At 45.6% G+C, this 20,760-nt stretch overlaps 1 protein-coding gene and 1 non-coding gene across 5 annotated transcripts in view; both read left to right on the top strand.

Annotated features, from left to right (window-relative positions):
- ASAP2 (ArfGAP with SH3 domain, ankyrin repeat and PH domain 2) overlaps positions 1-20,760 on the top strand; it is a 172,403-nt gene that overhangs the window by 15,049 nt on the left and 136,594 nt on the right. The window lies entirely within an intron of this gene.
- Positions 19,421-19,527, top strand: LOC131412301 (U6 spliceosomal RNA). Its single transcript, XR_009221744.1, has one exon. It is a non-coding gene; the product is annotated as a U6 spliceosomal RNA (small nuclear RNA).

Here is a 20,760-nt window from a genome sequence, read left to right as displayed (position 1 = left end):
AAGTTCATTTTGATTTTCAAAATCAAGATTGTCATGTCTTCCTTTGAAACAGGAATATCTTTTTAAGAATTATCAAAATCTCTGCTCTATAAAACATCTGAATTAATATCTGATTTCTTCATTGAAAAATATATTAGTCATGTCTTTTCTTCTGTGAAACCTTCCCTAACATCCCCAGTCCATCAGAACCACTTACTTCTCTGAATTCTTAAAGCAATTACTCTCTGACTCACTTTGTTGGTCCCTTTTTATCCATCTGTCCATCTATCCATCAGTTGAGCAATCCATCGATCTCTCTCCATCTATCCATCCATCCATCCATCCATTCGTCAATCATTGGGACAGACGTGGGATGTCTCATGCTCTGAAGCGTAGAATGTTCTGCAGTGTGAAGTGTGGTGGTCCGCAGCAGCTGTAGGTACTCCGTGTGTGCTGGGGGGTGGCCCTTGCTTCCCTCCTCAATGCCTATACCCTTCTGTAGTGCGAGAATCTCATCAAGGAGGATGAAGGAGGGTGCATTTTGGGTTGAGGTGTGTAAGTCAGAACAATGCAAGTTGGGTTGAGGGCACTCAGAGTTGTCCCTGTTGGTCAAGGCAGAGGTTGGCAAACTATAGCCCACACTCTGTTTTTGTATGCAAAAAAAGTGTAAGCTGAAAATGGTGTTTAGGGTTTATGGAAAAAAACCCCAAATCTGAAGAATATGCAACAGAGACTGTGTATATGTGGCCAGCAAAGCCTAAAGTACTTATTCTCTGGCCCTTTACAGGAAGAGTATTCCCAGCCGTGGGTGAGAGTGTTGGATGTGAGTATAGAGTGTCTGTCCCAACCTAGACAGAATCGTTTGGGGTATAAGGAGCCTTAAAGTCGCTTAGTCTGGTGGTCCACATTTCACATGAGCCCCTGTTTTAAACATCCCTGCTTGCTGCACTGGCCAGGTACTTGCTGCCTGTGGAAGCAGCCTTCTCTACCCAAGGTTGTTGGGAAATATCTAAGGCTTTTGAATAGGGGAGTGAAATGAACAGAGCTGGCCTTAAGGAAGACTGATCTGGAAATGGGAATGGGGGTGAGAGGGTCAGAGGGGAGAAGGACCCAAGGCAGGGAGCCCAATAGGGAAGCATTGGCCCTTGCCCAGGGAAGTGGTCACTAATTAGGGGCCTGAAGTGGGGCATTGGGAGTACAAAGGAAGGGGCATGTTACAAGGTAGTTAGGTGGCGGCCACTCACTTGTCAGACCCGTCTTATAGTTTTGGGTTGGTTTGTGATTGTTAGTTTAGGCCTTCTTTCTTCTTTCATTCAATATGTAGAGCACCTGTTCTGTACCAGGCCCCAGACTCTGCAAAGTTCCTGCCTCGAAGGCCCTCATGAGCTGGTGGGAAGGAGAAACAGTGCCTCTGCCAGGGAGAGGAGGAGGGAAAGCTTCGGGAAGGTGGCGGCAGCACATAAACTCCTTGAAGACAACGGTTGTTTCACGTGTGTGCTTACTTGAGGGTGCGTTTCCCCCCAGGGCCATATTAAAAATACCAATTTGTCTCTATTTTTAAGGAACTTACCATTTAAAAATAAAAGATCAACCATTAATTTATTCATTCAATGCCTGTTTATTTTATATAAGGGACATTATATACCTACAGACACATATGCAGAGTAATCACCAAGATGTGTACGAAGAGAGCAGGGTCATCTCCCTTGAGCCATGCGGGCCTTTGCACAAGTAAGTCTACCTGCCACCCCACCTCTTGAGGATTTTTTTCCTCCCAATACCTTTTGCCTTGTTTTCTTGATCTGAGAATGTCCGTTAATGACTTCCAAGGCGCCTTCTGGCTTGGGGGTTCTAATTCTGAAAGTTCAGCCTCCTGCTTGCTGTAGGGCTTCAGTAGTGGAGGGGAGATGGGTGGAGCAGCTGCGTAAAGTTGTCCTGCTCTGAACTTGGGCCTCTGCCAGAAGCTCCTCTCTGGCTCCACAGGAGGGCTCATCCTGTGTTCTTCTCCCCCTCTCCTCTCCCTCTTCAGACTGGACCGTTAGCCCCAGGGAGGCGTCTGAATGGGAGGGAGGACTCAGGAAATAGGTCACAGGGAGCCTGGAAAAAACAAAGAACCTGCTGCCCACCCACTAAAATGTCAGCAGTCCATAAACCGTGCTCTCCCCGAGCCTGACATCACAGCGTGTGCTGTCTCCAGATGCCGCCTCGCCGGCTCTCGCCCAGGGGACGAGCAGTGCCCGGTCGTCTGGAGAGAGATGGCAGGCTGGGCACCCACCTGACCCGATGGAGGGATTGATGTGCACCTCAGAGGCGTGAGGGTGGGCTGGGTTGGGGTGATTGTGAGCGCAGCCCAGCCCAGAGGGGTGAGGGGAATTGGTATGCACATGAGGCAGGATGTTCACGTCTGCTCCCTGGGGAAGGAGAGTCATGTGATGGGAGACTGTCAGATGGCAGAGGATTTCCTCCCCTCCAGGGGATCTGTAATCCTACCCACTTACCTTCCAGGTTCTTCCCCAGCCCTACAGTGCCTGGAAGTTTCCATTTATCACTAGTAGCTTCCGTTAGCTCCATCTCCTGCATGTTTAGGGCACCTAGCCTTCAGCCCTTCATTATAAGAGGGCACGCTGAAGGGAGGGACTTGGCGTTAACGCACCCTGTGTCCTGCAGTGCCCGACACTGAGGCCCTCCCTGAATATCCTTCAGTGATTAATCTCTCATGAAACAAGGGCACCATTCGCGCCGTGGGCCTCTTTCCTGTGTTTGTGTTCTTATTTCCTGCAACCAAACTGCAAACTCCCTCGAGCAGGAGCTCTTTTCTTATAACAAGCTTGTGTTTTTATTTATACTTGACTATTTTCAAAACACTATTTGGGTGGGACAGGTCTTATGCCGATGATACAGCTGAGGAAACAGCTTCTCAGAGGTTTAAGGGTTTCCAAAATAAGATATTTGGTAAGTGGTAGCCCTGGGACTTGAACCAGGATCTTATAGCTCTTGCCAAGGAAGGATCTTTCTGTTACCCAGAACCATCTGAGGATCTGGGAGCTGCTCACTAATCATTTTATCGGGTTAAAAAAATGTGTGGGTATAGTCTTTATGAGTTCATATGCATATGCACAGATTCTCTATGCTCAGAAACTCCTTTGTCCAGTCTCTTTATTTTAAAAGACATTCAAAATGTTGTCCATGCATTAAGTGTTACTGCCCTTAGAAATGACTTGAGAGGACAGATAATTTAGAAATATTTGCACATTACGTCAGAAGAGAGTTAATAGTACCCGTTACTATTAATACTGGTGGTATTAGCTGTTCTGGGAAGAGGTACTGTCTATTCATAATAACCAGATAATAACAGCAAGATTGAAGAGGAAAGCCCAGATAACATTGTGAGTGTAGGTGTAATTATAATTTAAATGCAATGGCGGGCGGGAGGGGAGGTGGTGTCTTTAAATATAAAGTTTCAAGAGCTCCTGAGGTTTAGTGTGAGGCATAACTCGTGTCATGTCTGTGCTCTTTGGCCATATAACCTTGGAGAAGTCATCAATCTTGAATTATTTATCATTGGAGTGAAATATCCTTTTGAGAGAATCATATCTTCCTTCAGTGTTAAAAATATATTTGTATCGTGTGTCGTAGTAAGTATTCTTACTTACTAGTTACATTGCATATTTCTTTTTTTACATCCTGCCCATTCACTTGGTTATCCTTGAGGAGAAGAGAAAGGGATTTTAGGTGGTAGCTAAGTGGTACCCAGTCTTTGAGTCTATAATCACATTCCCCATTTTTACAATTTTGTCATTCCTTTTGGTTGCTGTGTTTTCATATCTGATTTTAGATCTCTTTCTTTGGGAAGGGCGATTGGGGGGCTGCAGGAGAACTGAGCCCATTTGGGGCTGATAGATGATGTGTCTTTGTTATGCTGGATGAAGTAAACGGTACCCTTCCTCCTGAGTAGAGTTCATCTGTGATAGACGAATGAATGGTCTCTTCCCATCTGGCCAGCACACAGACAGGTGAAAAACGATAGTGCCGTTTGAACATTGCATTTCTCAGACTCCCAAGGGACAGCAGAATATGTATAATGAGCTGGCACACCCACATGCAAATTATTTCTATTGATACCTAATGTATGTAAATTTATGCTCTGTTGACAAAGACATTGTGAATGATACTCTTCCTAAATAGTGCTGTATACGTGAAATTTTAGTTTTATCGTCATAATGGTGAAGTGCATCGATAGTCCTATTCCTGCTGAATTTCTGTGACATTTCCAGCGGCTCCAAAGCCTCTCGTGGGGCCACAGCATCAGAGCTGGAAGATTCGGCATCTTCTGGGCTGAATGCTGCCCAGCTCCCTGCTGAAGGCCTTGACTGTTTTCTCCCAATGTGGGAATGCCCTGACTGAGGGCAGGGTGGAAGGGGCACAGTCGGGATAGTGAAATTACTCAGCAGAGGAGAGGAGTTTTAGTACAGATTTTGGAGGGTTGAGACAAGGGAGCACTTTGGGAGGAAAGTTATCTTTGCCTTTTCAGAATTGAGTCCCTCTTTTCCCCCTGGATCATCACAGCTCAAATCCAGGGACGAAGAATCCAAGCAGGTTCAAAGATAGAAGAATTCCATCCACAGAGTTGATTGGGGGGATAGGTGGCATGTGCTGGAGGAAGTTAGCCTTGGTGGTGGGTGTTTCCATGCTGTGCTTTGCTGTTGCTCTGGAGACCTTGGCAGTGGGCCAGACTTCGCTCAGTGACGGTGGCAGGAATGAGCGTTAGCCTACCTCTGTTGTCTTCACCCTCTAAACTCTCTTGGGCCTGGCCTGGACAGAGGAGTCTCCTCGTCTGTTGATTAACCAGCCTGAGTACTGTGTGTCCAGCCCTTGCTGAGCTGGGCACTGGGGGCAGCTGCAGAGGAGATAGGAGATGTGACCATCCTCCTGGATGTGCTGGTAGCCTGGTGGGAAAGGCCCATCTCATGTCTGGAGAGGAGGGTGAGATCAGTGTGGTCGGTGCGGTTCCTGCAGGAGCTCGAACCTTTGCTGGAGCTGGAAGTACAAGCAAGCGTTAGGTAGCCTGGAACAAGGCCTGGCAAACAAAAGACCCTCCAGGATATTTGTTGAGTAAGTGACAGAATAAATGATAGCAGAAGGAGATGAGAGAGCATTCTAGGATGGAGACAAAGTACCTGATCCTAAGCGAGAGAGACAGGTTGCTTGGAGAAAGTAAAGAAAGTGGAGGGCCCTGGAGGGCTGTGCCCACCATGTTCACCTCTGGATTGTGAGGGGGTGGGACGGAGTTGGGACTCTTTGTCAGTGTGGGCTGGGATAGAAATGAGTGTGTGTGGAGTGAGTTGGGGTCCTAGCCTTGCTCTAAGAGGAAAGGAAGGTGCTGGTTGAGAATAACTTTATGATTTCTGGAAGGGGAGATTATTTTATTCGCTTGTTCTGTGTCGTTCATTGAAGGTCTGCCTATCCTGTTCAGGCACTGCGGAGTTTACTAACGTAAATAGAGAGTCCTGGATTTCTAGGGCTTCACAGTTTCACAGTATAAACAGATGCGTAAACAAACAATTACAATATGGTTTGATAAATGCCGTAAGATACAGAGGCAGTTGCTATGGCAACGCCAAGTCGGTCGTCACAACCTGAGGGAGTGAACAGACTTGCTTGCTCAGGGTCTAGTAGGGGACCCAGTGGACCAGTGATGGTGACACGGTAGAGATGAGCCTGCCACCATGTGCCTGGGTCAGCCCCCTGACCCTGGTGAGCAGGTTTACCATGCAGAAGTCTCACAGCACCTGTGGGCTGAAAAACCCGTGCTGTGACTGATTCCCCAGAGGGCAGTCCTACAACCAGATTGCAAGACGCTTTCCCTGGGTAGACTCAGCCTCATGAAGGGGAGGGGCAGGAGGGTTGGAGAGCAGCTTCTGTACATGGACCTGGGTTCTGCTGAGAACTGAGATGCTAAATATAGTCCCCGCATCTCCTGAGCTTCTTGGCGAAGAGGATGTTTCTTGTTTTCCATCTCAGCTGGGAGCAAGGGCAGACAAGGGGAAAGGAGAGGAGGTTTTCCCGTGTTTGAGTGAAGATTGTCAGGGAAATGTCTGCATTTTCTAGTCACTGAAGAGCCCTCTCAGAGCAGACAGGATCTGTGAGGGTTTTGACGAGAACAGGGGCGAAGGCAGTAGCCGTCTCTGTGACAGCAGCAAAGTGCAGGTGCAGGGCTTGGTTGTCTGTGCTGCAGGCGTGGGGCCACGGGGCTTTGTGGGGCCTGGCAGTTGTGGTGTGTGAGGGAAGCCCTTGTCTTGTTCCACATGGTGTAGGGGTTGGGTCAGCTTCTTGCTTCCTGACAGCCCATGTCCAGAGGGGAGATCACTGCCCAGGCCGGGCTGGTCTGTGGTTGTCTGCCGGTCACTTTCTCTGTGCCACTTCCTTCCTCTTTCTTCTTATGCCAGTCTTGGCAGGAGCATTCCCTCTTCCTGCCAGCAGGAGAGAGGGGCGGGCATTTCTGTCTTCTGGAAGGGTGTTCTGGTGTGATTCTGCCCCTGCCATCCCTCTAGCCAGGACTTGTCACCTCCCGGGAACAGATGACAGTCCCCCTTTGACTCCTGACTGGGTTTTCAGGCTCTGCATCTTATTCTGCTTTCTTCCTCTCCCTAACTGAGCTCTTCTCTGACCTTAGTCCAGAGGGACTTGCTCTGGGACTTGTACCAAGTCACATCTAATTTTGAGCCCCAGTTTTTTTTGTGTGTGCGTGAGGAAGATCAGCCCTGAGCTAACATCCAATGCCAACCCTCCTCTTTTTGCTGAGGAAGATTGGCCCTGAGCTAACATCTGTGCCCATCTTCCTCTACTTTATATGGGACGCTGCCACAGCATGGCTTGACAAGTTGTGCGTTGGTCCACGCCCAGGATCCGAACCTGTGAACCCTGGGCCGCTGAAGTGGAGCATGAGCAGTTAACCACTGGGCCACTGGGCTGGCCCCTGAGCCCCAGTTTTAATGGGCGTCTAGTGGTGGTAATAGCCTGCAGGGATTTATACAGACTTGGGTTTGAGTCATGAAACAGACCTGCCACCTGCTTAGAGAATGCCAATAAATGGTGGTTATTTGTGTTACAAAGCTGCCTCCTTCTAGAGGCCTGCGCTCTGCCTGGTACCCTTGTTCAGACACCTGGGTGGCGCCTGGCTCCTACCCGAGGGCAACTATCTGCACTGCCCACCCCTGCCTTGCTTTTGCCAGTTCCTGCCTGTCTGAGGGCCGTGTTTATGTTCGTAGATGTTCCTGGAGCAGCGGGCCTGCCTGTCTGCCTGCCCCTGGGTGTCTCTGGCGTCCACCTTCTGTATCCTCATGCTCATTCTGCTGATCGGGACCCTCCTGCCTTGTGCTGCACGTTCCCTTTGGACACTTTCCGCACTCTAACATCTCACTTGCCACCCTTGGGGCAAGGGGGAGGGTTGTGTTTAGTCCATCTTTTAGCAGCCTTTCCTTTCTGCTGCAGGTAAGAGTCAAGGAGGCTGCGCCCAGCCCTACTAAGCTGTCCCCTCGCTGGACCCAGTGCTCCCTTTGGGAGGTGGTGTCTGTGAATCAACATGGCTTGCCTCCAGTTGGTTAACTAGTCCTCTAATCTCTCTTGCTCTGACCCCTTCTCCCTGTTCCTACAGCTGCAGTTCATACCTCTGTCATTTATCAGCTAGGTTATATATCAGCCTGTGCCCGCTGCAGTCGGAGTGACCATCCTAAAACAAAGACTCAGCCTTCAACTTTGGAGCTTAAAACTCATTGGTGGCTCCCCTTATCTTTTGGCTAATGACCAGGCTCTGGGCCCACAAAGCCCTCTGTAAGCTGACCCTTGCCTGCCTCTCCAGCCCATCTCCTCCTCTCCTCACCAGCCACACTCAACAGGTCACACCGCCCCCATGTCACTGTCCTGTTATGCGTATTGTTCCTCTGTTGCTAGAGTCACTTCCTCTTCATCTTGTCTCTGCCTATCCTGTGGAGTTCAGCTGGAGCATCCCTCCTTGGAGGCTGTTAGACGCTCCTCCTGGCTTTCCAGAGGCCCTGCGTGTATCTCTCTCAGGGCTAGTGATAAGCATGCTTACTGTCATCGGTTATTCGCCTGTCTCTCTTTGTCAGACTGACAGTTTGAGCACACAGTGCTCACTTATTTGTTTGACGTCCTGCACCCCATTTGTTGAAGGAGTTAATGTTGCTGGCGTGCTGTCGATATCACCCTCGTTTGTGTTAGAGTGAACGCGCTTTGTTGGAAGACCCTACATCTTCTTCTGTGACCTAGATCCCCCGCCCTCCTCTGCTCTAGCCCCGCTGCTTCCTGGCTGCTCCATGGGCACATCAGGCGCTCCTGCTTCAGAACCTTTGCCCTGGCCATTCCCTCTGTCTGGAACCATCTTCTCTCCTCTCGAGTGATCTGCACAGCTCACTCTTTTATCTCTTTCAAACAGCTCCTTCTCAAGAGGCCTACACAGATCACTGTTGAAACCAGCTCCCTACTGCCAGATCCCAGCCTCTCTCTTTTCCTCCAGAGCACTTATCACCTCCTAATCGAGTACATCATTTACTTGTTTGTTATAGTTTTGATTTATTTTCTGTCTCCCTCTCCCCCCATTAGATCACAAGCTTTGAAGGGGCAGGGGTTTTTGACTCTCTTATTTAATGATGCATCCCTAGAACCCAGAATTGTGCCTGGCTCATAATACATGTTTGTTGAATGAGTAAAACTGGCCAGCAAATACAGCTCTTAGATTGCAGGGAGTGAAGCACGGTGTTCCAGGAGCGGTGGTGTTACTGGTTGATAAAAATCTTGTTTCTCTGGCCATAGGGGAGAGACTTGATTCTTAGAGGGTATTGTTTGGAAAGTTGAATTAGTGAGGGTAGATCCCTAAAAAAGTAAGAACATGTCTGAATGGCTCAGTCCCTTAGGAACTGCACTTGTGACCTGGTATAGAAGGGATGAGAGGTCCTTGGCCCTCCAGAGGAAGGGATTCCGTGGTTAGACCTGACCAGGCGCGGTCTTGTTCCATATCCGACTCCAGCAGGGCTCCAAGGATTACCTGTATACAGATTTCCAAATTGCTGCTCATTGGGAATGGAGAATGCTGCCAATCTGGGCTCCTTATTTTATTTACTCAGTGGGACCAAAGTAGTTCCATGATAGAGAGGTACAGAGGCATGGCTTTGAAACTGTGTGAGTCGTCTAATTATTGTCCAAGAGGGCTGGGAGGTTAACCCCTGCGAGTTGCTTTGGTGATAGTGATCGATGTCTGGGTGACAGTTATAATGAAGGCTGGTATTGTGTTGGGACTTTGAAGAGTCTATCAGATAGGGAAGGAATTGAGAAGCCATGGTTACCACGTGCCCTGTCGCCCTGTTTTCCTCTTTGTAGTATTGTCTTGTGGAACTTTGTTTGCTTGTTAATGTTAAGGCCTCCAAAATAACCATACTCAGAATGGATATCCAGACCATAGGGTTGCCTTGATGAGAGGCTTTTATGCTTTTTGTACTTTTTTCTTTTGTAGGCCTTGGTAGTTCTTTAGTGTTTATAATCTCTTTTCAGAGACAGCCTTTTATAAATTCTTCAGATTTCACTCTTTTAGTAACACCTCTAAACCTTGTGTGGTGGCTTGGGACCAGTGTGCCTTGCAGGAATACAGAGATGGATGAGAAAGGTTCATTCCCATGAGGGGCTTATGTTGTTCCTTAGCCCATGTGATGATTAGAGCATCTGCTTTGAAGCCAGTTGGACCTGGCCTCAAACACTGATTTCACCAGTTAATAATTTGACCATGGGCAAGTATGCTCATTCACTACTTATATTTAACAAACACTTATTACATAATGCTTACCATGCGCCAGACACTAAGTGCTTAACAAAAGTTAAATGTATTTAATCCTTAGGACAACCCTGTGGGTAGGTACTGTTGTCATCCCTGTGTTTAAAGAAGAGGAAACTGGGACACAGAGAGATTAAGAAACTTTCCAGGATCACTGAGCTGGGCAGTAGTAAAGCCAGAATTTCAACCCCAGGCACTTGGGCTCTTGAGTTCATGCTTTTCATCATGACACTGTCTCTGCTGCCTCTCAGCTGTCTAAGCTTGAGCTTCCTAAATCCGTAAAATGGGAGAACTGTTAATAATACTGCCTAGGTACAGGATAGGTGTGAGAATTAAATGAGAAAACCCATGTAGAACATTGAGCCCAGAGCCTGTCACGTGGTGAGGGCTCATGGCAGCTGGTGCTGCTACTACAGTCTAGTGGATGGAGAGAAGAGGGTACACAAATTATACTAATACAAAGTGACGTGTGCTAAGTGTCCTTACTGAGCACTGATAACAGAGATTACTTCCTGTGGGGCCCTAGGAAGCCTTCGTGAAGGGGGAAGGGAGGACAGGTATGACTCACCATCTGTACAGTAGGCACCATCGCCATTTGATAGATCTAGAAGCCGGGGCTCTAATCGGTTAGAAAAAACCAGGGTTTGACTAGATGGGTAGTTATGGCCAAGGTTCGGGAAGACGGATTTGTTCGGAGGCCCAGTGGGTTGGACTCCTGAGTTGAGCAGGGGGAGGGAGGAGTGGGACTAAAGGCTAGTCAGCCACTATAGGGCCAGGTCACAGTGGCCCAGCTGGAGCCCACTTCCGGCTTTGTGAATGCTTAATTAGCTTTGCATATTGTCTTTTTGTTCTCTCTCCTTAGAAATTTTCTCCCACACCTTCCTTCCAGTGAATTTCTAGAAATACCCTATTTTTCATGAGTCACTGATTGGACACATCCTGTTTGGGGAAGTGTTGAGAGAGGAATTTCGGAATGGTGTGAAGTGTTCTCCTAATGATGAATGGTGCAAGCAGGAGACGGCCCTGCTTTTCTGCTTCCCCCAGGAAAGTCCACAGCCCCCACCCTGCCTTGTACCTGTCTCTCCTGACGAGCTGAATTTCTCCAGATGCAGTGTTTCACTGCCTTGACCTGATGTCTGCCAACTGGAATTTTCCCTCTTGTGTTGTAGGCAGAGATCTGTGTGTGGCTACAGAGTGACTAATGATGGAATTAATCAGATTAGAGATGGGGCCTGGAGTTTTGAACCTGACTGAGTTAGATGACCTTTTGAACCAAACAGATGGCCTGTCTTCGTATGTGCAAGGGTGGCCGAGATGGAGTATGTGCCAGGTGCCCTGGACAGTTACTTTTAGAGCATCACTATAAGAAGTAGCAAAAGCAACTAGAAGGATGTGCAACTATGACATACAACTATCTACTGGGGCTTTGGGGAAAAAAAAAAAAGGAGGAGGATTGGCAATAGATGTTAGCTCAGAGCCAGTCTTCCTCAGCAAAAAGAGGAGGATTAGCATGGATGTTAGCTCAGGGCTGATCTTCCTCACACACACACACACACAAAAAGTAGCAAAGGCGGCCTTGCCTCTCAGGGCAGACAGAGCACACCCACTGTGGACAGTGTGGAACATTGACTCTTTCCTTTGGATGGTCTGATTTTACCATGGCTTGCTGTTATTTCAGGTTTTATTATAGGCCTTGCACTTTCTAACAGAGGACGGATGTTGTAAATCATCACGCAGTGGCTCTTTTTTGTATAGCCCAAGGCCTTTTGGCAGGCTGATTGGAAAGCTTAATATGTTAGGGAGTGAAATAATAGAAAAATGGGAGAGGGAAACTTGAGCTGTGGAGCAAGGCGGGCCTGGTGAGGCCGGCTGTAGTTTAGACAGGGGGGTGGGCGTGGGAAGGGCCGGCACTGTGGTGTGGGCTTGGGCCCAGTTGCGGAGTAATGGGAACATTTAAAAAGCTAGTCAGGCTGCTTTGTCAGAGACTTGGAACCCTGAGGATGGCCATGGTGGTGGTCCCTGGAGAACTTGGAGGCCAGTGATGCTGTGCCTTGAATGGTGAGGGCAATCAGATTAGCCTAGAGCAGAGCTGCTCCACCTGTGCAGTTTGCCTCCTTGGGGACTTTTGGCAAGGTCCAGAGATATGTTTGATTGTCACAACTGGGGGAAAGGGTGCTGCTAGCATCCAGTGGGTGGAGGCCAGGGATGCTGCTAAACATCCTTGACTGCACAGGACAGCCCCAGATGTTGGTGGTGCTGTGTGGAGAGCCCCTGGGCTAGAAGGTTGTCAAGTAAAGGGAGGCTTGGAGGGCGAAGGGGCAGTCCTCTGCACCCTCACTGCTCTTGGGCCCCAGTTCCCTGGTGAGAGGAGGGAGGGTCTTGGTGGGCCTGAGTTTCTTTTCAAGTAGGACAGGATGAAGATGATTTAGAAATTTTCATAAGCTGAAGCTTAATCAAGTGCCATGAAGTAAAGATCGTGATTTCTGGGCACTCAGATATGTTAAGTCAATCGAGATCTTCAAAGAGTTGCGTTAAAATGCTGATCCTCTTAGACTGCTGACATGTTCTCATTTCTGCCTGTATTATTTTTTCTGCCCTTTAACCTTGTGCTGTGCAGAATGCCAAATGACCTTCTTTTGGGGTGTATTTTGATACCTTATTTTATGATATAAAGATTAATGAAATTAAAACTGCCTTAGTACTGATAGAAAGAGCTTGAATTTTTTTTTTTTTTGATTTTTATTGATATTTTAATGGTTTCTAACATTGTGAAATTTTGGGTTGTACATTTTTGTTTGTCCATCACCCCATATATGACTCCCTTCACCCCTTGTGCCCACCCCCCACCCCCACTTCCCGGGTAACCACAGTCCAGTTTTCTCTGTCCATGTGTTGGTTTATATTCCACATATGAGTGAGATCATACAGTGTTTGTCTTTCTCAGAAAGAGCTTGAATTTAATTTACTTTTATAATTATCTGTATTAAAAACATCTTAATTTATTATCTATAAAAATAGGAAGACTTTCCACTGGAGAGTTAAAGAGAAATTTAAAGATTGATAGAATTAAAAAAAATAAAAAGCAACCTATTACCCCATTATTGTGTGTGTACGTGTGTGTGTGTATGAGACACACGATCCATTTTACTTTTTTTTTTTAAATGCCCTGCCTTTAAAATTTGGAACTATAATTTATTTCCAGCACAGTTAAAATCCTTTTTTTCTCTTCCTTTTCTTTCTCTTTCTCCTTTCCTGTGTCAGATAAAAGGTGTTTATATTCTTCTGAGGGTGTGTTGATTTCTAGTTTATTTTTTAATTAAAGCTCTGCCTTAAGCTGAAGAGCTTAGACTTGATCCTGTTTGTGGTGGGGGGCTGTGGAAGGCTTTTGAGCAAACAGGACAGAGTCAGGGCAAGATCTGAGTCAGAACGATCCCTCTGAGGCTGGGAGCAGGGCAGTCAGGCAGATAGCCCAGGGAGAGGCCCGTGAAAGGGTTCAGATACGAGAAGATGAGATCTGAGCCTGGGCAGGAGCCAGGGGATGGGGACAAAGGACCAGCTTGGAGAAACAAGCAGAAGGGACAAGTCTCAGTGACCTCTTGGCTGTGGGGGTTGAGGAAGGGGTGGGAACCCAGGAAAACACCCAAGTTTCTGGCTTAAGTGGGTGGAAGCTTAAAAACAAAGGGGGGGGGTAGGGGGCCGGCCCTGTGGCGTAGCAGTTAAGTGCGGACACTCTGCTGCTGGTGGCCCGGGTTCGAATCCTGGGTGCGTAGCGACACACCGCTTGTCAGGTCATGCTGTGGCGATGTCCCATATAAAGTGGAGGAAGAGTGGGCACAGATGTTAGCCCAGGGCCAGTCTTCCTCAGCAAAAAGAGGAAGAATGGCATGGATATTGGCTCAGGGCTGATATTCCTCACCAAAAAAAAAAGGGGGGAAATCCCTGTTTTGTACATTCTTTGATTGTTAATGTTGCTTTCTGACTTTTGCTTTTCAAAAGTAAGTGAAAATGGAGAAGTTTTAACAATGTCTCAAGTCTTGAGGCTGGATTGAGACTTTTCCTCACTTAAATTGTGAATTTTAGAAAAAAACACACTTGATATCTTTGGAAAGATTAGGATGATTCTTCTTCCTTTTTGGAATTTAGGAAGCATCTGGTCTAACAATTGTATGATTGAAAGGCTGTGTTCTGAGCCACTGGGAAGGATGGGGACCAGTCTTAACTCTTTAGTAAAGCACGTTGCACATAGTAGGCTCTCCATATTCTGCCTTTGATTTGGGGAGTGGTTGTCTTGAGAAAAACCAATAGACGGTCAGATCTCTTCACATACAGGTAGAATTTGAAAGTAGTCGCATACCTGTTCCAAAATAAATGTGAACGCATCTTAAGGTAACAAAGTTAAAGGTGAGTGGTGTTCTGTGTCCAACTGTGGTTGCATGTATGCGGTTCTGTCGGCAGGCGTGTAGCTCAGACGTCTTGAGTGGGCATTCTGTGGTTTTCTCTCTTCCACAGTCGGGAGGTGGTTTGGTGAGGAGCCATGGCTCTGGCTCTGACTGCTGGGTTTGAATCCAGGTTCCAGCACTTACTAGTATTGCTCCCCGACAGGCTACTTGATGATCTTTCACATGGATTACTTTATTAATTATGCACGTCAACTACAAATTCAAATTACATAGTGCTGCTCTATAGTTGTTCTGTTTTAAAAAACTCGTTTCTTTCTGGTCTTTGTTGGAAACTTCTGTGTTCTCTTGAGCAAGTCACTTCTTTCTAGAGTCTCAGTTTCCTCCTTTTTACCACCAGAGAGCTAAACTAGGGGAACCCCTTGATATTGATAACTCCAGTTCTAACTTTGTGGGGTTTTGTACATAAACGTCCTTTGTGCACCGCTTTATTGGGCTATAGCCACGTTGACGTTACAAAGCTTTGTCTTACTGGACTGCGTGGAATGCTGATCACTTTATCCAACCTCTTGTGGAAGCTGTTTCATCCCTGTGTTACTTAAGATGTCTTTCCCAAGGGCCTTTTCTGATTTACAAGTCAGTAGTTCTCCTTGAGATGGGGACATCTCAGTGCCTGAGGTATTTCAGATGTAAGAACAGTGTTGTGTCTGTGTGGGGAGAAGGGACGGCAGGAGGCCGGCCTGAGTGAGGAGTGGCAAGGCTTCATTTCCTGTTTAGGTCCGCTTTCTTGTAGTTTAGTTTACTTATAATAAAATTTACTGATTTTAAGGATACAATTCAGTGAAGTCTGACAGACGTACAGTCATGTAATCACCACCACAGTTATGACGTAAAACACTTCCATCACCCCAAAAAGTTCCCCCTGCTTTAAACTAACTTATTGGTGGTTCTAATAGCTTTTTTGTAGATTCCTTAGCATTTTCTACATAGATGATCATGTCATCTGTGAATAACAAGTTTTACTTCCTTCCTTTCAATCTGCCTTTCACTGATTCTTCTCGCGTTACTGCACTCCCCAGGCCCCCCAGTACAACCCTGCGTAGTTGTAGGGAGTGTGGACCTCCTGCCTGGTTCCTGATCTTGAGGGGGAAGCATTCAGTCCTTCACTAGGAAGTGTGGCATTAGCTGCAGGTGTTTGTATGCTCCCTTTATCAGGTTCTCTTGTAGTTCTAGTTGGCTGAGAGTCTCCATCATGAATGGGTGTTTAATTTTGTCAGATGCTGTTGCTGCATCGATTGAATGACCATATGGTTTTCCTTTTTTAGCTGGTTAGTGTGGTGAACTACATAACATTTTTACTGCTATGACTGCCCTTGGGTACAGAAACCTTATGTGTAGGGTAAGCACAGATTTTGTGTTGTCATATCGGGATTTGAGGATTAGCTGTTCTGCACTTCATAATGATATAGTACATTCAGTTATTGACAGCAATTACTCTTCATAAATAGTCACTCCTGTGGGGTCTGATCTGTTGAAGTATAACTGTGTTAACCTTTTTACTGTTTTGTTGTATTTTGGGTAGAGTGAAGCCGTGTGTGTGTGTGTGTGTGTGTGTGTGTGTGTGTGTATGTATGTGACAGAGAGAGAGAGAGATTAACACACCCTCTGTAGCCTTTAGTGTATGTCAGACACTAGTCTAATGTGACCTCTTACTTCTCATAACTCAGAGGTGTAGGTACCATTTCCTTCATTTTACGAGTGAGGAAATTGAAGTCCTGCTTCTTGGAAAGTAAGAGAAGTAAATTCCGTTTCACCTGGCATTAACTGAGCACCATTTGTATGCCAGCCATTTATGCCCATCCGCCTGGTACAAAACTTGTAAATAGGCAGCATCCTCATTTTTATAGAAGATACTGGTAAAGAGGTTTGAGTAACTTTCCCAAGGCCACACAGCCGACGAGAAGCAGAGCTGAATTTGAATCCGGGCCTTCCATTTCCAAGTTGAGTTCTTTTCCCTGTGTTACTCCTTTGGGGGTGGTTTGTGGAAAGGAATTAAGTCAGGATAAAAAAACTAGACCATTTCCTTGAGCAATGTACACGAGATTTTCACAGACCTATCTAAATATCAGGATGAGTACAAAAATACATTCCAAAACTAATAGATAAATATGTGAGCTAATAATACTTAGAACAACAGTCTTTTTTCTTAATTCAGCATATGTTCAGGAAGATATTTATTTATATATATACATATTTATTATTATTATTTTTTTTGGTGAGGAAGATTGGCCCTGAGCTAACATCTGTTGCCAGTCTTCCTCTTTTTGGTTGAGGAAAGTTGTCCCCAAGCTAAGTAATGTCTGTGCTAATCTTCCTCTAGTTTGTATGTGGGACGCTGCCACAGCATGGCTGGATGAGCGGTATATAGGTCAGTGCCCAGGATCTGAACCCGCAAACCTTGGGCTGCCAAAGCGGAGTGTGTGAACTTAACCACTGTGCCACCAGGCCGGCCCCCCAGGAAGATATTTTATCAATATTAAGTAATGATGTTGCAGAATTTTGGTTGAACTGTTATGCATGTAAAACATTAATTCTTTATTTTCCTAATTGTTTTCAGTGAAAGGTTTTCTGGTAACCCTGTTGCCACTTTGTTTGCTAAGCTATGGTATGATTATGAGTTTCTTATAAATATTTGGAGTTGAGTATATACACACAGCCATGAAAATGAAATTCGTTGATTTAGGTAAATGCTCATGCCTCAGCAAAAAATGTACTGTAATTTTCCTATTGTGTGCACGTATGTTTTCAATTCAGCCAACATTTACTAAGTGCCGACTTTATGCCAGATACCATGCTAAATCAATGAAAGGAAAGAGAACAGAGAGGCATGACATTTTGATCTGGGCCTCAAAGGATGAATTCAGCAGGCAAAAAAAGAGGGCGAAGGGCCTGGCAGACAGAGGATTGCCTGAGTTAGGGTCCAAATAAGTTTAATGTTTCAAGGAGCATATTAGACTGGTTAAGATGAACACATGTGAATTTGAAACCTGATTCCAGTGTTTGGTGGCTCTGTTCTTCTAAGCAAGTTGGTTGACTTCTTAGGTCCAGTTTCCTTATGAAGATACAATGTATGTTTCACAGGCCTTCAGTGTGTGTGTTTCTTGTCTTAGAAGTAAGGCCTGTGCTCTGTGCTGGAATGAAACTATTTTTTTTGGCCAGAGAGTAGTGATAGGCATTCTGTTTGGACTGTGATCTTACGGGAGCCTGCTTTGGTGGTTTACAGATAGAGTCTAATCTGGCCTGGACCATGGGAAGTGCAGCTTCAGTCCCTTGCTGAGACTGTCAGTTGTTCTTCCAGCACCTAGCCCAGTGGCAGCATGTTGGTTGTGCTACGTAAATATTTGTTGAATAAGTGCACTAAGGTTTTACAGTAACCTCTGGCAGTCTGCTTCTGTAAGGCTTTTCTTCTGGGAGGATCATCCCTTGGGAGATTGATGCTGCAAACCGTGAGTAGTCCCAGCACTGTAGCGGCTGTGTCCAGTCTGGTGGTGATGGGTGCTTGATGTCACTTCAGCCTGGCCTGGGATGAACATCTTGTGTTGGACCAAAGTGTGGCCTCTGTTCTCCAAGCCCTCTTTCTGAAGCCTTTGGGGGAAATAGCTGGTGGCTAGATCACTGTTAGAGGAGGCGATCCACAGGCCTTTGGTTCCTTGTAATACCAGGGTAGATCCAAGGAGAGAATCCAAGGCTGACCACCATTCTATCACTTTTTTTCTGTTTCCTTTTCTGCTCCAACTTTTCTTTCTTTTCCTACCTCCTTTACAGATGAAAGTTGTCCTCTCTGGACCAGTGTGATTTGGGGAAGCAGCTTTTGGTTGTATGATGACGTCAGGTGAGACTGTTATGTATGTTCAGACCATTAGGTATGAGACCTTGGTGAGCGTTAGTTCCTGCTTCGATATAGCTGAGGTCCAGTAACATAAAAAACAGATTTTTGCTCAAAAAAAGATGCACAAGCAGCTTGGTGTGCTTTCTTTATTTGGGCCTACCCTAAATAATGGTTTTAGGTATTATGGAGAGAAGGCATATAGATTAACAAAGGTTTGCACTTCAGTTTCCAAGAGCACGAATGTTTTGCCCTAGTAAGCCTTGAAAAATTTTTTTTTAATGCACATTTTTGTTCGTAGATTATAATCACAGTTGGTATAGGAACTCAGATGGAAAATGTGACTAAATCAGAGAAGGAACTGTTATAATGATATTTTGTTTAAAAGCATCTGCTTACTGTATGCCATGCAGATGAATTCAATTAAAATACTTTCGAGATCTAGTTCAGTGGAAAATCAAAGATACACTCTATTTTGCAGGGAGGGAGGGACTGGAGAATGAGGTAGCGCTTCTGCTTAGAGAAGCTGAAGCTTGTTTTTATCTAGGCTCATTTGAAGCAGAATGAATATATAACTAGGTCACTCTGGTGTGTATTCATTCATTCATTCAGTTGTTCATTTATTCATCAAGGAATTTGACTGTATACTATGCTAGTTGCTGAGAATTCTATAAATGTGGACTTTCCAGGGATCACAGACTAGTTGTAAGGGACAGATATAAGTAATTAGGAAATAGTGTGGTAAAAATAGCCAGCAAATTTTGTTCCCCAAAATGGGAGGTGGTGCATGTGTGTTACTTTTTATAAAGTATGTTTATGAAGTTTCCTTTGGGGAATTAATGGAAAAATTACTTTTCTATAAACTCATCATTGAAAGAATTTGCATATATTCAGGCCTTCAAATATAGAGTACCGGAACAAGCCATTAGGATTAGATTTAAGTTAAAGTGCTTGATTTTGGAATAACAAGTGCATGTTAATCTGCATAGGCAGAGAGGGCTCTGTAGAATCCTCCAATAAAATTCTAGGGTTTTATGATGTGAATAGAACAGAGAACCCTTTATGAGAACACATTTGTAGCTCCTAGCACAGAGTATTTGACGCAGTTAACACTCATGGGAAGAGCTTGACAGCACACCAAGTTGAGGCACATTTCACGGTGAGCTCTTCTGCCTCAGTGGCTCTGATATTTGCTTGGCTGGAGGACAGAATCACTAACTGGGGCTCTCAGATGGAGCCACAGTGTAGACCAAGCTTAGTAACTGTGCCCTGAACACTTTACCGGGTACCCATTAGTGTTTATAGAAAGAGCAGGGAGTGCTCGCTTCGGCAGCACATATACTAAAATTGGAACGATACAGAGAAGATTAGCATGGCCCCTGCGCAAGGATGACACGCAAATTTGTGAAGCGTTCATATTTTTTGATGTAATCTATGCAGAAATAGAAGTATAATGATGTACACCTGAAATTTATACAATGTTATAAACCAATGTTACTGCAATAAAAAAAAAGAGCAGGGGATGGCTCTAACGTGGATTTATTTACAGTATAATTGAAATGTGTGACTTGAAGGAAAAACATTTGCACTTCGTCCTTTGTAAGGCATCATGAAAAGAATGGCTTTGACTTGGTTATTTATCCTTTCTGCAGAAATAAACTGCTTGTTTTACACAGTGACATGATGGTACTTGAGTTCATTTGTGTTTAGCCAGCATTAAGTGATGTGGAAGGAAAAGCATGAATCATACCCGGGGGTTTGGATGTGAACTTGACCTCTTATTGGTAGAGTGGCCTGGGGCAAGTTACTTATGTCTCCCACTCCGCAGGGTTGTCCTGAGGATCAAATGTAATAATGCATGTTAAATGCCTCCTACCATATGCAGCATATGGTCGGGGTTCAGTACAAGGTGGTAATAATAATAATATTGATATTAATAGAGATTCCAGGAACTAGGCTTGATTTTGAGTACAAAGACCTGGGATCCTCCCAGGCAAGAGCTTTTGGTCTGAGAAAGACTAGTAATGCTTTTGTTGGGAGGACGTTTTTCTAGATCCTTTGATGACAGTGGTGTGAAAGCTAGAAGCTGCTATTGCTGCTGCTATTCTGCTGTTGGAAGGCTCTGGAGATACCTACGGTGTGGGGAGGGGCTGCCTGAGACGGAGCCGGCCTGTAGGACCAGTTGATTTATTCTGTGCCTCCTTGGCCATTCACTGTGGTAGGTGTGGAGCGTTCTGTCAAAACAAACCCTAAAAGATTAGTCATAAGTTTGTTTTTGGTTGTTTCTCGGAGTGCTGAGTTACCTTCTATAACACACACTTAGTTTTTAAGTGTTTTTTGCACATGTTGCTCAAATATCACCTCAGATCTTCCTGACTTCCTTATCTAAAAGAGCACCACCCTTCACTTTCCATCAGTCAAAAAAATATTTATTGAGCATCTGCTGGATGCTGGTGATACATTAGCGAACAGAGGAGACACAAATCCCTACCTTGGGGAGCCTCCATTATCCTGCTTGCTTTTCTTCCTAGCACTGCTCACTGTCTGACATTGTATGCCGTGCATTTATCAGTGTATTGTCTGTCTCTCCACTGGAATGATGCTCTGTGAGGGCAGAGACTTTGTTTTGTTTGCCACTAGCTGCCTGGTGGCCAGAA

The sequence above is a fragment of the Diceros bicornis genome, chromosome 12 (assembly GCF_020826845.1).
Source record: "Diceros bicornis minor isolate mBicDic1 chromosome 12, mDicBic1.mat.cur, whole genome shotgun sequence".
Taxonomy (NCBI): Eukaryota; Metazoa; Chordata; class Mammalia; order Perissodactyla; family Rhinocerotidae; genus Diceros; species Diceros bicornis.
This window is presented reverse-complemented; position numbering and strand designations above follow the sequence as displayed.